This window comes from Anastrepha obliqua, chromosome 1 (genome assembly GCF_027943255.1).
Source record: "Anastrepha obliqua isolate idAnaObli1 chromosome 1, idAnaObli1_1.0, whole genome shotgun sequence".
Taxonomy (NCBI): Eukaryota; Metazoa; Arthropoda; class Insecta; order Diptera; family Tephritidae; genus Anastrepha; species Anastrepha obliqua.
In genome coordinates this window covers 47,105,500-47,120,734 of record NC_072892.1, presented here as the reverse complement: position 1 = coordinate 47,120,734, position 15,235 = coordinate 47,105,500, and the positions used below count along the sequence as shown (strand labels likewise).

Genomic DNA, 15,235 nt, shown 5'->3' with positions numbered 1-15,235 from the left:
TATTTAACATGAGCCAATCACGTCCGCCACCAACTTAGTATTCTTTTTGCCCATATGTGTATGCTAAGTTAATGTCTTGTAAAGCCGAGTAATGTTCATATCTCTATTAGCTGGCATTTAGAAAGTGAAAAGTCCACGGGTGTATACTCGTACACCATATATGAAGTAGCACGAATGATACTAAGCGTAATCAAGATAAAATAAATTATTAAAAATAATGTGGATTATTTGATAAGCTAAGCGTAATCAGTGCAGGTTAGATTTGTTTAGTGATGATTGCATTTCTAAGTGGAATTAACCATAGTTATAATAAATGTAGATCCGCACATATCCCATTTGATTTAAAGTCACACTGCAGTAAGTTCGTTTGCCTGCTACTGATTAACATTAATTGAATGGGGGTTGATTCATTTAACACAATAAACAAATATTTACTATAAATACGAGGATTGACTATTAAATGAAGAGGCGGGCACTGCTGTCGAAGAAAAAACTCGTTGGACAGCGATCGCCTGCTCTTTCGAAGATTGTTGTTGTTGTTGTAGCAGCATATACATTCCCCACACAGGGACGGGGAATGCTGCTGGAGTGACAGTCCTTGGCCGGACATACATCCGGGACATTCCGGTAACGTAGAACCGACTGTCGGGGGATACACTTTCAAAAGTAGTTCCTCTCGCTTCCGCAAACAAATCAATATGACCTTAGGTAGGTAGGTTGGGTGGTTGTCGTAGCAACACACTTAGACCTTTCGCAGGTCCATTGTGATGCCACTGGAACTTATCCTTAGCCTATGTGTTTCTTTTCAAACCATCCGGTAGCTTTAATAAACGAGCAGAGCTTTGTTAGTTTTAGATGCGCCATGTCCGCTACATTGGTTAAAAATGCTGTATCAAGAGTGCGCAGCCTCCTCATAGCTAAGCTTTCACACTCACATAAAAGGTGTCTGACCGTTTCCTCTTCTTCTGTATTAAGACAGCTTCTACAAAAATCGAAGTACGGGAGTCCTAACCTTCTAGCGTGGCTAGAATGACCAGTTAATACCCTTTTCATTTTTCTTTTAGCTTCTCTGTTAAATCTTAACAAGATCTTCGATCGACCGCTGTTCCAGTTCGGCCATGTCTGTCTGCTTAGTTCGCATGTTGTGAGGTTTTATCAGTTTGTATTTACCTTTTTGTTGGTTTCCCTGTCTATAAGTAATTTACAAGTGGCTATAGGCATGGGTATCAGCGTCTTATCCGGTTGGAGATCGAGCGTTGTACCGGTTCGAGCAAGTTCATCCGCCTTGCAGTTTCCTGCTATATTCCTGCACTTTGTAGCACTTAGATACGACATTTAGAAGTTTAAAACATTCTAAGACTGTTTTTGACGAGTGTGTTTTAGATTCCAGCGCTTTTATTGCCGCTTGACTGTCCGAGTATATGAAGACTTCATTTGTGGATAATACTCTCGTTTTTATTACCGTAAGTCCCTCTTTTATGGCAGTGACTTCCGCCTGAAAAACACTGCATGGTCAGGTAGGCGAAATGATTGGCATACGCCGAGTTTATTGGAGTAAACTCCCCCACCTATTTTGTTGTCTAGTTTTGAACCATCTGTATAGATGTTTATATTATTTTTCTTAACAATAAGCCTGTTATCCCAATCCTTTTAGGAAGGAAGTACTGTGACGGAGGATTTACAATATTTAAGTCGATATCCTTGGTCTTACAGAAATCTGTTGTGCCAGGAATGCAGGGGAATTTTTCTAAAATTGAAGAGTGTCCTCTCTGGTTCGTTCTGAGTAGGCTTTCTCTTGGTTTGAGAGCTGCTTTGGCAGCTGTTTCCTTACCGAATTGCTCTATTGGTAAAAGGTTAAGCATAATATGTAGTGCCTCTGTGGGCGTAGTCCTAACGGTCCCGCAGATGCATGTACTTGTACCATGGTTCTTTTAATATAATATAACTCAGGATTGGTCTGACAATTGCTGTGTAAAGCCAATATACGATAGATGGGGAAAGACCTCAACTTAGTCCTATCAGCTGTTCACAAGAGTAGGGTGCTATTATCGCTCTTTTTACTCTATTTTCGACATTTGTCTTCCAACTTAGTTTTCTGTCTAGTATTAGACCTAAGTAGCGGGCCTCATCACTGAAAGACAGTGCCGTTCCACCTAGAATCGGGGAAGCTATATTTGGAATTTTCTGTTTCCTGGTAAATAAGATGAGTTCAGTTTTATTGGGGTTGACGCTTAGCCCATTTGCTTTTGACCAGTTTTCAACCATGTTTAGTAAATCTTGCATGACTTTTCTAAGTGTAATGGGAAGTTTCCCTCTTACTACCAATGCAACATCATCCGCATATGCCACGACGTTTTGTCCTCTCTCCTCTAAGCTCTTTAGCAAGAAGTTTAATGCCACCACCCATAGGAGAGGGGACAGCACACCGCCTTGAGATGTTCCTCTACTAACTTTTTTCCTGATCTCTGAGGTCCCTAGGATTGCGATCACAAATCTGCTCAAGAGCTTGTTGACCTTAGCTTTCATAGGTATTAGAATTGACTCAAGAATAATGTAATCAAGATTGCGCCCATCAGAGCGTTTGTGACGTCACATTGGTGCAGTCGTGCAGTGCTGCCAACTTTTCGCAATAAATTTAGTGTTTTTTCATACCCAAAATGCTAACATTTTTGAGTTTGGTGTTTGTTTCTTTTAAAGCTGCCTAAACTGTAAGTAAAAAAAAATTTACAATTAAAAAAGGCCACTCTTGCCTTAACAGCTTATGCCAAGAAAACTTCAATGCTATTGAAAATTTGTAGATTCTTATAAAATTTAATGTTTTGAAAGTGCAAATCCAACTGCTCCTTTTGAGGTTATGCAAGAATATTGGATATTCTTCTCTCAACTCTTCTCAACATTTAAAACCTTTTTTTAAATTTTAAAAAGCCTTTGAATTTGCTGAATACGAATAAAAGCCATATAGGTGTGTTCATAGTAAAAAAAGTAAATGCAAATAATACTGAAGAAACCATAACGAATTTTTTGAAAATATTACCACGGTAGTCGGTTGTACGTTACCGGAATGACTCGGATTAGAACCGATCAAGGACTTTCACTCCAGCAGCATTCCCCGTATGTGTATGGGGAATGCATATGCTGCTACAACAACAACCGTTTTGAAAAAGGAATACCTTATCCTGTTACATAACCTCAAATATAACGAAATTCTCTTAACATAAGTTTTAAATGCAAGGATGGATTTTTAAAACTCTGTTGTACTCTGTCTAAGTAGAGTCCAGTGTACAGAACCATAACACATTTGTTTAAAAAAACGCACAAGTAAAGACAATTTGAGACGCAAACAAAGTTATTTAAATAATTGAATAACAAATTAGTATTTTCTGTTCTTTAAATGGGCATTTTATGTCTTTTTTTATAGCCAAAACTAGGCAAAACACCGCAGTTGTGAGAGATTTGACTGCTCGAAGAAGAAGAACAAATACGAAAAAAATTTAAAAAAAATATCACACACAAATGACACACAATAAGCGCAATCGCCGACAAAGTGGCTAGATGATAAAAAAAGTAAAGCTAAATAGAGCTGAATTTATATTTTACATAATTATAGACATCACAATTTAATTGAAAGAGGTTAAAAAAATTTCAGGAAGAAAGAACTAAAACTCCGTGGGTAGAGAAGAAAACACAATTTGCTAGAGAATAACCATTCAATTTAGTCACGGAGACTGTAATCTGGCCACACTGATCCCCAATTGCTTTAGGGTGACATCACGAAAATCAGCTGATATTGTCAAATTTGCTGAGACCTACCACAATAGGCGCCACATCATTATTCTCACTACCGTGGAGTTGACTTATTTTTTTCAGTAGAAAAATTAAACCGTATGAATAAAATTGTGACGAATAACAAAAAACTTGTATTGACGTATTGGATGGCATTGAAAATTATCCGAAACTCATTTGAAAGGGTAAAAATATTGGTGAAGTAAAAATTTCTGAATGTTTTCTGCTAGATATTTTTCACGCTCATGCGTGAAGTCCGTATTGTTGTACGGAAGTGAAACATGGCTGGTCTCTAACACCACCACAAAGAGGATACAATCCTTCATCAACAAATGCCTCCACATCATCTGCAGAATATTTTGGCCAAACACCATCAGTAACGACGCACTGTAGAGATCAACGAACGGGGAAACCATCCTTAGGTAAATAAAACGCAGAAAATGGCGATGGATTGGTCACAAATTGAGAAAACCATCAGATAGCATCACGAGAACGGCACTGGACTGGAACCCGCAAGGGAAGAGAGGTCGCGGTCGACCAAAAAACAGAAGCCGACATCTCAAGGGATGGTGCAAACACAACAGCACAGAACTGTGTACGATGGAAGAGTCTTGTCGAGGTCCTATGGTCCCAAGAGGAGTGAACAAGGAAACCAAAAAAAAAAAAAAAAATGACACATATCACAAAAAATCTATATATATAAAAATCAATTGCTGTTCGTTAGTCTCGCTAAAACTCGAGAACGGTTGAACGGATTTATCTTATCTTGGTCTTGAAATGGGAAGGTTTAAAAGGTGAGAAAAATTCGAATAACTGCCGGGAAAACCTTAAAAACAGCACTTTTCTTTTTCCCATATAAACGTTTTCAAAATAAAATTTGGAGTCAATTTGAATTATAATCACTGTGTTCAACTTTTTGTGTGTGTTCGCTAACCGGCCATGTCTTTGCACCGAATTAAACCAAACTTACACACATTGTTAAGGAGGTATTGAAGATGGTTTCCGTATAGTTTGGATACCTATTGGTAGATAGGGTCTCGAGATATAGGTCAAAACGTGGACCCGGGTAACCTTCGGATGTGTATGTACAATATGGGTATCAAATGGAAGCTGTTGGTGAATGCTTTAGTTCAGAGTATTTTTCATGCCGCTCCGTGACTAGGGTCTCGAGATAGAGACCAACACGTGGAACCTAGAATGTGTTTGTACAATATGGATATCAAATGAAAGCTGTTGATAAGTGCTTTAATGCGGGGTAATTTTCATACCTATTGATGACTAGGGTCTCGAAATATATGCCAAAACGTGGACCCGCCGTGTCTTTGTCCAGCGAAGCGGGCCGGGTTTGCTAGTATATGTATAAGAATTTTATGTTTGATGAGGCCAATTTTGTTTTGAAGAGTTCCAAACTGGAGGGGCACTTCGATGCATTTTTCAGTATCACTACGACTGACATATATATAAATATATTACATAATTTACGCACTTCCGACCTCCACCACGACCAATACATTTACTTAAAAATAGACAAAAAAATGTCTGCTATTTATGCACCCAAGACAGTATGTCCCGATTTACACGAGAAGACATCTGGAAGGGAGACACTGGAAATTCTCTTTTGATGTTTCATTCGCGTACACACGGGCAAAAATGTTTCCGCGACATTTTGGCATTTAATACTTTAGCATCGTCTGGTTCGGATGTATTCTAGCACGCGCTTACCTGTAAAGCAAAGAGCGTTCGACAACAGTTTCTTAAATATATGAATCAAAAATGCAAACTGGTTAAATAACTAATAATTTGTTGTTTTTTTATTGAAATATATTTATAAACTCTTATACTTGAATAAAAAAAATTAAATTAAAAATACTTCATATGTAAATAATTAACTTGACTATCTAGAAATGCAGGGAAAAATTAGAAATCAACATAAACATGTCCCATAACTATTTTAAATTATACCTACTTTACTAGCAAAAATAATCGTGCATTTCCCAAGCAGCGTTCGGATGTTTGTCATCGTTGTTATCTTCCGTTTGATTGAAAACCAACACATAACTTATAACTTTCTTCCACAAAAGAAGAAAACGAATGAAGCAACTGTCAAAAATTGCTTTAAGATAAGAAATACGAATAAGAATTGACAATTGCTTTATTCGTTTTCTTCCTTTGTGGGAGAAAGTTCAGAGTTCTGTGTTGGTTTTCAATTAAACAAACCAACGATGAGAAACATCAGAACGCTGTTTGAGAAATGCAGGAGTATATTTTTCCTAGTAAAAAAGGTATAATTTAAAAAACGTATGGAGCATGTTTACTTTGAATTCTAATCTTCCCCCCCATTTCTAGATGCTCTAGTTAATTATTCATATATGAAGTATTTTTAACTTAATTTTCTTTTTATTCAAGTACAAAAATGTAAATAAAAAATGTATTTAGCCAGTTGGCATTCTTCATTCAAATATTTAAGAAACTGTTGCGGGCGTTCACCGCTTTACATGTTAGCAGGTTGTAGAAAACAATTTTGCCCGTGTAACCGCGAATAGAACATGAAGAGAGAATTTCCAGTGTTTCCCTTCCAGATGTCTTCGTGTGTAAATGGGCACTTATTCCATATTTGGCACCTTATCTTCATTCTATCTTTATCTTAATTCTTTTCCTTATCTACATATTCGCCTTTACCTTTATCCTTGTATTATCTTCAACTTTGTCTTTATGTTTACGAATCTTTATTTTTATCTTTGCTTTTGTTCCTTTCTGCATCTATATACGTACTCAATTTTACCTTCTTTTACTTAATCTTATTTTTAAACCGCTGCTTTATACGTTTCTCCAATTCAGTATCAATATTAAAGCATACATTTAGGAGGCATATTCACTAGGGCGGGTCGATTTAAAAATATCTCATTGCTATGTGAAAATCGTATTCTAGGGATCAAAATAAGAAACTTTGCCGAAGGAACCATACCTCTAAAACGAATTCTTATGTCCCCCAATTTAAAAATATCACCATTTTTGGCCTTTACATGAAAAAATCATCTAAATGGCTATGTTTTTTCTTTATTTTTATTTATTTATAATAATATTTATTATTTATTTATAATAATATCTATTTTTTCTCTTAAGAAATTTATTTAGTCAGAACATATGTAAATGAAAAAATTAATTTAAGTGAGTTATAGAAAAGAAACTAAAAAGTTCGACCCAAATTGGGCGACATCAGAATTCGTTTTAGAGGTATGGTTACTTCGGAAAAGTTTCTTATTTTGATCCCTAGAATACGATTTTCACAGAGTAATGGGCAATTTTTTTGCCTCCCCACAAATCGACCCGGCCTAATATACACCATACATGTTTTGGCATTTGTATTGAAAGTTAATTTTTGAGTTAATTTTTTCGCTTGATTTTAAACTAATTATATGATAAACTTGATATGATAAATTGTCTGCCCTTCAGCATTAAATACCTTTCTATATAACGGGTGTTTTTCTAAATGCTTGAGAAAATGATAATACAAAACAAAAATAGTGGCTTGAATATTGCAATAAAACGATTGTAAGCGCGCTATATGGCAAGTTGGGCAGTCTTGTTGGAACTATGTCGATGTTTAGCTGAAATTTGGAAACTAAAATGCAGTCAGCATGACTCGATAGCGCTCGCCATTCACCGTAACGACGGTTTCTTCCTCATTTCAATTTCAATTTAGAAATAATGACCGATAATGCCGCCGGCATGTAAGCCGCACGTAAAATGGACGAAGCGCCCTATTACCCTCGTTTGTTGTTTAAATTTGCAGCTAAAAAAACACTCGATACTTTAGAAATATAGTTAAGCCATAAGAGGGATGACAGAAATGATGTTTGCCTAGTAAAATATAAGTTGTTAATATCATTGCCGAAATAAAGCGACAAAATGTGAAGAACTAACTTCCACGAATATATTTTTTTTTAACGAATTAATTAACGTAATTAATTTCTTATGAACTAGTACTAATAAACTAATAACTTATAAACAAAAAACACAAGTTTCTAAAAATTGGGTTTTTTTGCATTTTCTTAAAGTATAATATCTTAAAAATATTGTGTGAAAATTTGAAGTGAATCCGACAAATACTTTTCGAGTTATTCAACAATTAACAAAGGGCGCTGGGGCGCTCCGGAGTGTTCGAGAGCAAGTAGCCAGCAGCAGCTGCCAGCATCCGCACGCATGAAAGTGGCAGATAACCGCGCTAATGATAGCACTCGAGAAGGTAGAATGCTACGTAGGTAACAGCAACTCGATATTTTGGCAGCTGCTATGACGGCTGAAGAACTATTATATGGCCCAGGAATAGATGACAGAGTGTAAGTAATTAAACAATTCGAATAACTCTACATAAAACGATAGCAAAACTTTAAATGCGTTATTCTCAAAACTATGATTTTCGAACTGGTGATCACTATAACTTAAAAACCGCTTGGTAGATTTCAATAAAATGTATACAGCTTTTGAAAAACATAAAAAGCTCGTGCCTGATCGAAGGACTTTTTCTTTTTTTAATTTCAATATTTTTAACAATTATATTAATTGTAGGTTTTTTCTCGAAAATCTGAAAAATATTTCCTCAGGCCGCCATATTGTTAATTTTGAAAAAAAAGCTACGATCAGGCTCAAGATTATCTATTAATAAAACTAATTTCTCTTGTCCGATTGATTTTAGATTAATCTCCAAGGACTTGTGATGATTAGCGCAAGGGACTTCTGGAGGAACGGGCTCCACACAAACAGAAATAACCAATAAAATTTTATTATTATTATTTTTTTTTTTTTTGAAAATTTGCTAAAGTCAAGTCGAAATATGATGCATTAATGCTGTTTTTATATTTGTAAAATAAAGCAATTGACTAGCAACAAAACATTATTGAAAATCATCATTTTTTCGAGCCTCTGACTACCCCTAATCCCTTCAAGAGTATCTGAAGGTGAAAGTATTAACCAATATTGGTGCCGTGCGGCTTTTATCTGTTTCGTAAGGTGGAATTTACATTAAAAGTAACAAGACGTGAGTCCATTAAAGATCAGCGCCCTTAACTTAAAACTTCCAGAGCTGTTTCGCACAATGGAATCATTGTACCGATAATGATGCGAGTGTATGGTCGAAGTTGCAATAAATAAATACATACAAGGTGAAGTCCAAAATAAACCAGACTGGCGTCATAAAAATGTTTTTGATGGCGCCGTCTTTTTAATGAGTTAGTGCGTTGGAAGTTACATCTCTAGCTGACTTCCAGTGAAAGCTTGGTGGCATTCGATTCAGCGGAAGCGAAGTTATTGCGTCTAAAGTGTCAGTGAGTTTGTGTCATCGGTACAAAAATGAGTTTCGAACAAAGAGCTAATATCAAATTTTGTTTTAAAATCGGTAAAACGTTTACCGAAACATTTGAATTGATGAAACACGTTTATGGCGATGATTGTCTATCTCGTGTCAGAGTTCATGAGTGGTTTACACGTTTCAAAGATGGTTGTGAGGACATAAATGGCAATGAACTTACGGGCGCCCAAAATCATATAATCACCGAAAACTCCATAGAAATTGTTCATAGATTTATCAAAAATGAATGAAATCATCGTTGAAATTCATGGAATCGGAATTTAATATCTCCAAAACATCGATTTAGCGCATTTTAACTGATTGTTTGGGCTTACGAAAGGTCTGTGCACGTTTCATTCCGCACAAGTTAACTGAGGACCAATAACTGCTCAGAGTTTAACATTCGAAAGACCTCATTAAAGAGGCGAGAAAAGACGAGAAGATCCTTTACAACATTGTAACTGCTGATGAAACGTGGAGTTTGCAACATGAACCTGAAACTAAGCGTCAAAGTGCCGAATGGAAGGCCCCAGACGAGCCACCACCCAAAAAATCGCGTTTGGAGAAGTCAAAAATCAAGTCGATGCTCATTTGTTTTTACGATTCCAAGGGGATTGTCCACAAGGAGTTCCTGCCAACTGGCGAAACCGTCAATGCAATTTTCTATCTTGGCGTTTTTAAGCGTTTGTTGCATCGCATTCGTCGAATTCGCCCTGAATACCGCGAAGGAGGAAGCTGACGCCTATTGCATGATAATGCAACATCCCATCGATCCACTCTTATGACTGATTTTTTGACTAGAAATCGCATTTTAACCATCAACAGTACTCGCCTGATATGGCTCCCTGTGACTTATACCTATTCGGAAAATTGCATTTCCATGAAAGGAAAACGTTTTGCGTCCGTAGAGGCCATCCAAAGGGTTTGTACCGATATCCTGAAGAACATTCCGGTCAATGACCTGAAACACTCTTTCTAAAAGTTCGAAGTTATCAGAACAAAGCTCCTGTCGTTTCTATTTTAGCTCAGTCTTGTTAATTTTGGACTTCACCTTGTATGTATGTATGAAATCTAAATAAAATGGTTTACAGCATTAGTTTCTTTATTTATTAGCCACACTACGTAAGTAGCGTAAGAGTCCACTACTAAACACTAACGTACATATGCATATATATGTGTCTGTATTTAGATTATTATTGACTTTAAATCAATTGGATAGTCTTATCAGCATATTTTTCCCAAGTGATTAGTTCATATTTATAGCAGCAGCTGTTTGACTTTCCACAATTAAGATCACGTCAATATTTCCTACATATCGATGACGATAGCTCGTTTTAGATGAGTAGCTGAGTACAAAGATTATATGAAATAATTGATTGGAAGCTACAGTGGCGTGCAATGATATAGAATCAACATCAAGGAAAGTTTTGAAAGCAACAGGCTTTGGATTCCAGCCTTTTACAATATTTTTATAAAGTGCAATTGAAAGCTTCGACAAAAGCTTATGACAGTCGCATATTACAGGAAGTGAATTAAATATTTCGGTATGTTTTTCGCTAGATGTACGTATATAGAGAGCCATATCTCGCGAGGTACACAATGCATCATACTGCAATTTAAGGTGACATTACGCTTCAAAGTTCTTTGACAGTGTTGCATTTGATGAAGTCTACATATGATTCTGCAAAATAAAATATGTGAGTGTTGAAAAATAAATTGCACAATGAACAGGGTTCACTGTACTTCAATATTTAGCGGAGTGACCGTTTTTTTGACGTGATAACGTCTTATAATTCAATTTAGCCGGCTGCACGCACGAAAAAATGTGTCGTTACCTTGCTCATTAGTGTTACCTTGCTCATTTGCCGTTACCTTGCTCATTTGTCGTTACCTTGATTATTTGCCGTTACCTTGCTCATTGTCGTTACCTTGAATGAACTGCAAGCGAAAGCGCTGAACGAACGACAAAGCAAACAAAGCAAACGAACGGCAACGTTCGACATCTTGCTCTCTCCTACTTAAGTGAGCATATATATGTATGTATATGCGCATATGTACATATATAAATTCACGTATTTGTATTTGCATATGCCTTCTTATTGATTATTATTAATTTGATTCACTTGAAGAATTTAAAATAAAACCAAGATTGTTAATAATACCTGTTGTTTTAATGTTATTATTATTAATTTTTTATTATATTATATATGAAGGAAAAAATGTATGGTAATATTTACCATATATATTACCTTATAAGATATGTTGTATACTAATATAATATATGTATATAAACATGCATATATGTACATATACAATTTCGCGAAATTTTCAAAAAGAACAAATCTATATGTAAAGATGCATACAAGTCATATGGACATATCAAATATACAAATCTATTCCGCATGCAAGCAAATGTAAGCTAATGTGCTTGAACTGCAAGCGAGAGCGCGGAACGAACGACAAAGAGCACAATCGGCCCCCGCGTTCGGCAACGTTCGACATCTGGCTCTGTCCTACTTGAGTGAGCATATATATGTATGTATATGCGCATTTGTATATAAATTCACATACTCGTATTTGCATATGCCTTCTTCCTGTGTGCATGGTAATGAACCCTTTCTCTGTTGAGAATAGTACGATGATAGAAAAAGTAGGAAATGAAAGGGAGTGTTTCGAGTGTAAAGTGTCTTGAAAAAGGCAAATCGATGATGGTGCCTCTTAGTGTTGTTGACTTATTAACGTCTGATGCACAATCGAAATTGAAGAAATCTTTCATGAATTTGATAAATATTTCGTCATTTTTCACGTTTGTGTAAATGTAACTTGACCTATTCCATTGCAATTCCATTTACCTCCTCCTCTATATCCATACAAAATATCTATCAAACAAATAAAATTAAAATTTTGTTTTGAAAATTGCAACCATTCCATCAATATTTTCTTATGACGTTGTCACGTTAAACTATCGTCAGTAAACCGGCTTTACAGACGACCTCTTTTTTTTTATAACAATCAATTTTCGGCCAGGCATTAAACCCACAAATTTTTGGCATGAATGGTTGATACATTCTCCGATTTAGTCTTAACTAGTCCATAGCTTGTCCGTATTAGATGAATTCTTACCTTAGAACCACTTTTTTGCTTCTCGGCACAAATTCTCGTTATGACCTAAGTTTGGCGCCATTAGACCCAAACCCGAAGTTGCATGATAACTTAGAAACCATTCATTAGCGCGCAGCGATAAATGTTTCGGGTCGATATTTTGTTGAAACGCCCAACGAAGCGGTAAATTAGAAATCAACACAAGGCAAAATAGTGTGACTTAAAAACTTTATACATAAGCACATATATATGTATGTAATTAACATGCCGTAATTTAAATCTATTGCATGAGAAATGTCTCAACATCGTTCCCGCTCTCGTATTTTTCAAATTTACTTAATGGTCCTACTGCAGGAAAAATTCGATATTGTGCGTATTCACGTAGAAAGACTGCCTAGCATACGAAATAAGCTTTCGTTTCATCCGACCAAGGAATATTTCAATCCACGTGCACAAATTGCAATCTCGTTTTTAGAGTTTAGTTTTAGAGAGCAAAAGCATTTTCCGAACTAATCTTGTCCGTAAGTTAATCAGCATTTTTGTATTCCAGAGATATTGATATCCAACCGAATTTTCGAATTCCTTAAAGTTTTCTGCGCTAAGCAACAACAAAAAAATTGACGCATGGGCAAATGTGTGAACACTAACTTCAAAAAATGTATTATATTATAGAATTTTTTTACTTCAGCACTTTATAAAATTTTAAAACTGCTTATTCCTTTTTACAATGTCGAACCACAATCCTGTAAATATTAAAAAAAGATCAATTCAAATGTCACGTCATAGAAATTGTACATTCTAAAAAATACACACCTAAAAATTTAACGACGCGTATCTTTCAGAATTTAGAATTTTGCTCTACAAGTAGATTATTATATCTTACTAAAAATTTGACAATTTTGAAAACAAAAACAAAGAGAAATTTCGATCTAGACATTTAACACTTCTTTCCTTTATTTTCTGGTCAAAGCTTATATTTCCCATTGTCCCAAGCACCTACAATTACAAGCAAGCTTTTCTTTTATATGTAATTTCCTGCATGCTGGACTTCAGTGATATGTTCTTTTAATTTTAAACCATGGCGTATTCATTAAAGGTGGCGGCACTAGAGCAACAACAATGTTATGTACATTTGATTGTCAAAGCGAAGTATTGGCAAAGTATAAAACAAAGAATGAATTCGCTTTGTTTCATTCGGGGCTGACAGCCACATGGACACGGCGAAAGAAGAAAAAAAAGACAGCTGATTTACCTTATTACATTTGATTTTGAAATTTATGCTACTTATCATTATGTTCATAAGAAAATGAAGAGGCTTTTCTGTAGAAGTATAATTTCAAATAACTTTTCGTTGTAAACATTTTTTTTTTTAATTTTCTATATTTCAATGCACTTCTATTTAGACAGCATTCGGTCTACTGACGCTGATATTTAAAGTAGTAAGCCCGAATTGATTCAAGAAATATCGGAATATTAATAACTCATTACATTTAGTTAATGCAATTGGTATTTCTATTTTATCGCACGTCACTGTTCATACTTAACAGAAGCTGTTTTAGACATTACTTATTTTCTGTACTGATGATTGCTGGTGGAAACATACTTACTTGCTAGTTAGCAAACATCTGTCAGTCAACTTGTGAAAGAATGAACCAGGCGATGGGCTGCTGGTTAGCTGCTAACCGAAACAAAAACTATAGCAGTAAAATTAATAAATAACTTAGAAAAATTATACGAATTTTTTTAATAATGGAATGCGGCGGAGTAATCGATTAAGGTTGTCTCAGAGCCATACTGAAAAACAAGGAACGTATCGCGCAAAAACAAATTTGTTAGCTTGTTCTCCCAGGAAACAACGTCCGTCCATTGTCACATTGGCATATCTTAAAAATAAACCTTCTTTGAAGTTTGAGACGCCGTTACATCCTCAAAAAGTCACTGTTTGGTGTGCTCTATGGGCAGAGGGAATCATTGGTCCATATTTCTTTAAAAATGAAGCCGGCCATAGTGTTACAGTCAATGGAGAGCGCTATAGAGCCATGATTAATGACTTTTTCGTGCCTGATTTGGACGTTGTTGATGTGGACGACCTTTGGTTCCAACAAGACGGCGCTATATGCCATACAGCCAAAGCAACAATCGATTTATTGAAGGAAACTTTTGGTGAGCGCATTATCTCGCGCCGTGGACCTGTGGCGTGGCCTCCAAGATCGTGCGATATAACACCCCTGGACTATTTCTTGTGGGGCTATGTGAAGTCGCTTGTGTACGCAGATAAGCCCGCGACGATTGACGTCTTGGAAGAGAATATTCGGCGCGTTATTGATGACATACGGCCCCAATTGCTGCAAAAAGTGGTCGAAAATTGGGCCTCTCGGCTGGAATTTATTCGAGCCAGCCGCAGCGGCCACTTGCCCGAAATCATTTTTAAAACATAATGGCAAACCCTTATCTTTATAATAAAGCTAAATTCTTGGCCCTAACATTAAATTATATACGTTTTATTTCATCTTGAAAACCTAACCTCTAAAAAAAACACCCTTAGATAGGAGTTTAACCTGCTAAAATTTCCAGAAAGTAATTGTCTGAATTGGTGGCAATTGCTTACCGATGGCAGTAATCAGAAGACGAGAATGTGTAAAGGAGCTGATGAATTCTCAGCGAATGTTGTCCTGAGCGATATTCTGATGGATCTGTAGCTTATCCACTGCGGCTTACAATTCCCAGCGACCGAATAGGTGCTGCGTTTATGTCACCATAGCCTAAATGCCACTCAGTCTTTAGGCGGGAACGCGATTGTATGGCCCAAGAAGAAGAGCGAAGGACATACGTCCTCATTTCCCAGCAGAAGCAGCCAGTTTAGCAACCGAGCGTGACCACCTACGCCAGGCCGATCCCGGGGATCCCCGCATAAGGGATCTTAATTTGGAGATCCGGCAACTGGTAAATCAACATAAGCGGTCTAAATGGGTTGAGCACCTGAAGACTTGTAACCTCACCTCC

General features: G+C 36.3%; 1 protein-coding gene across 5 annotated transcripts in view; it reads right to left on the bottom strand.

The window, feature by feature from the left end:
• LOC129252524 (arrestin domain-containing protein 1) overlaps positions 1–15,235 on the bottom strand; it is a 54,932-nt gene that overhangs the window by 33,749 nt on the left and 5,948 nt on the right. The gene's annotated exons all lie outside the window — the stretch shown is intronic.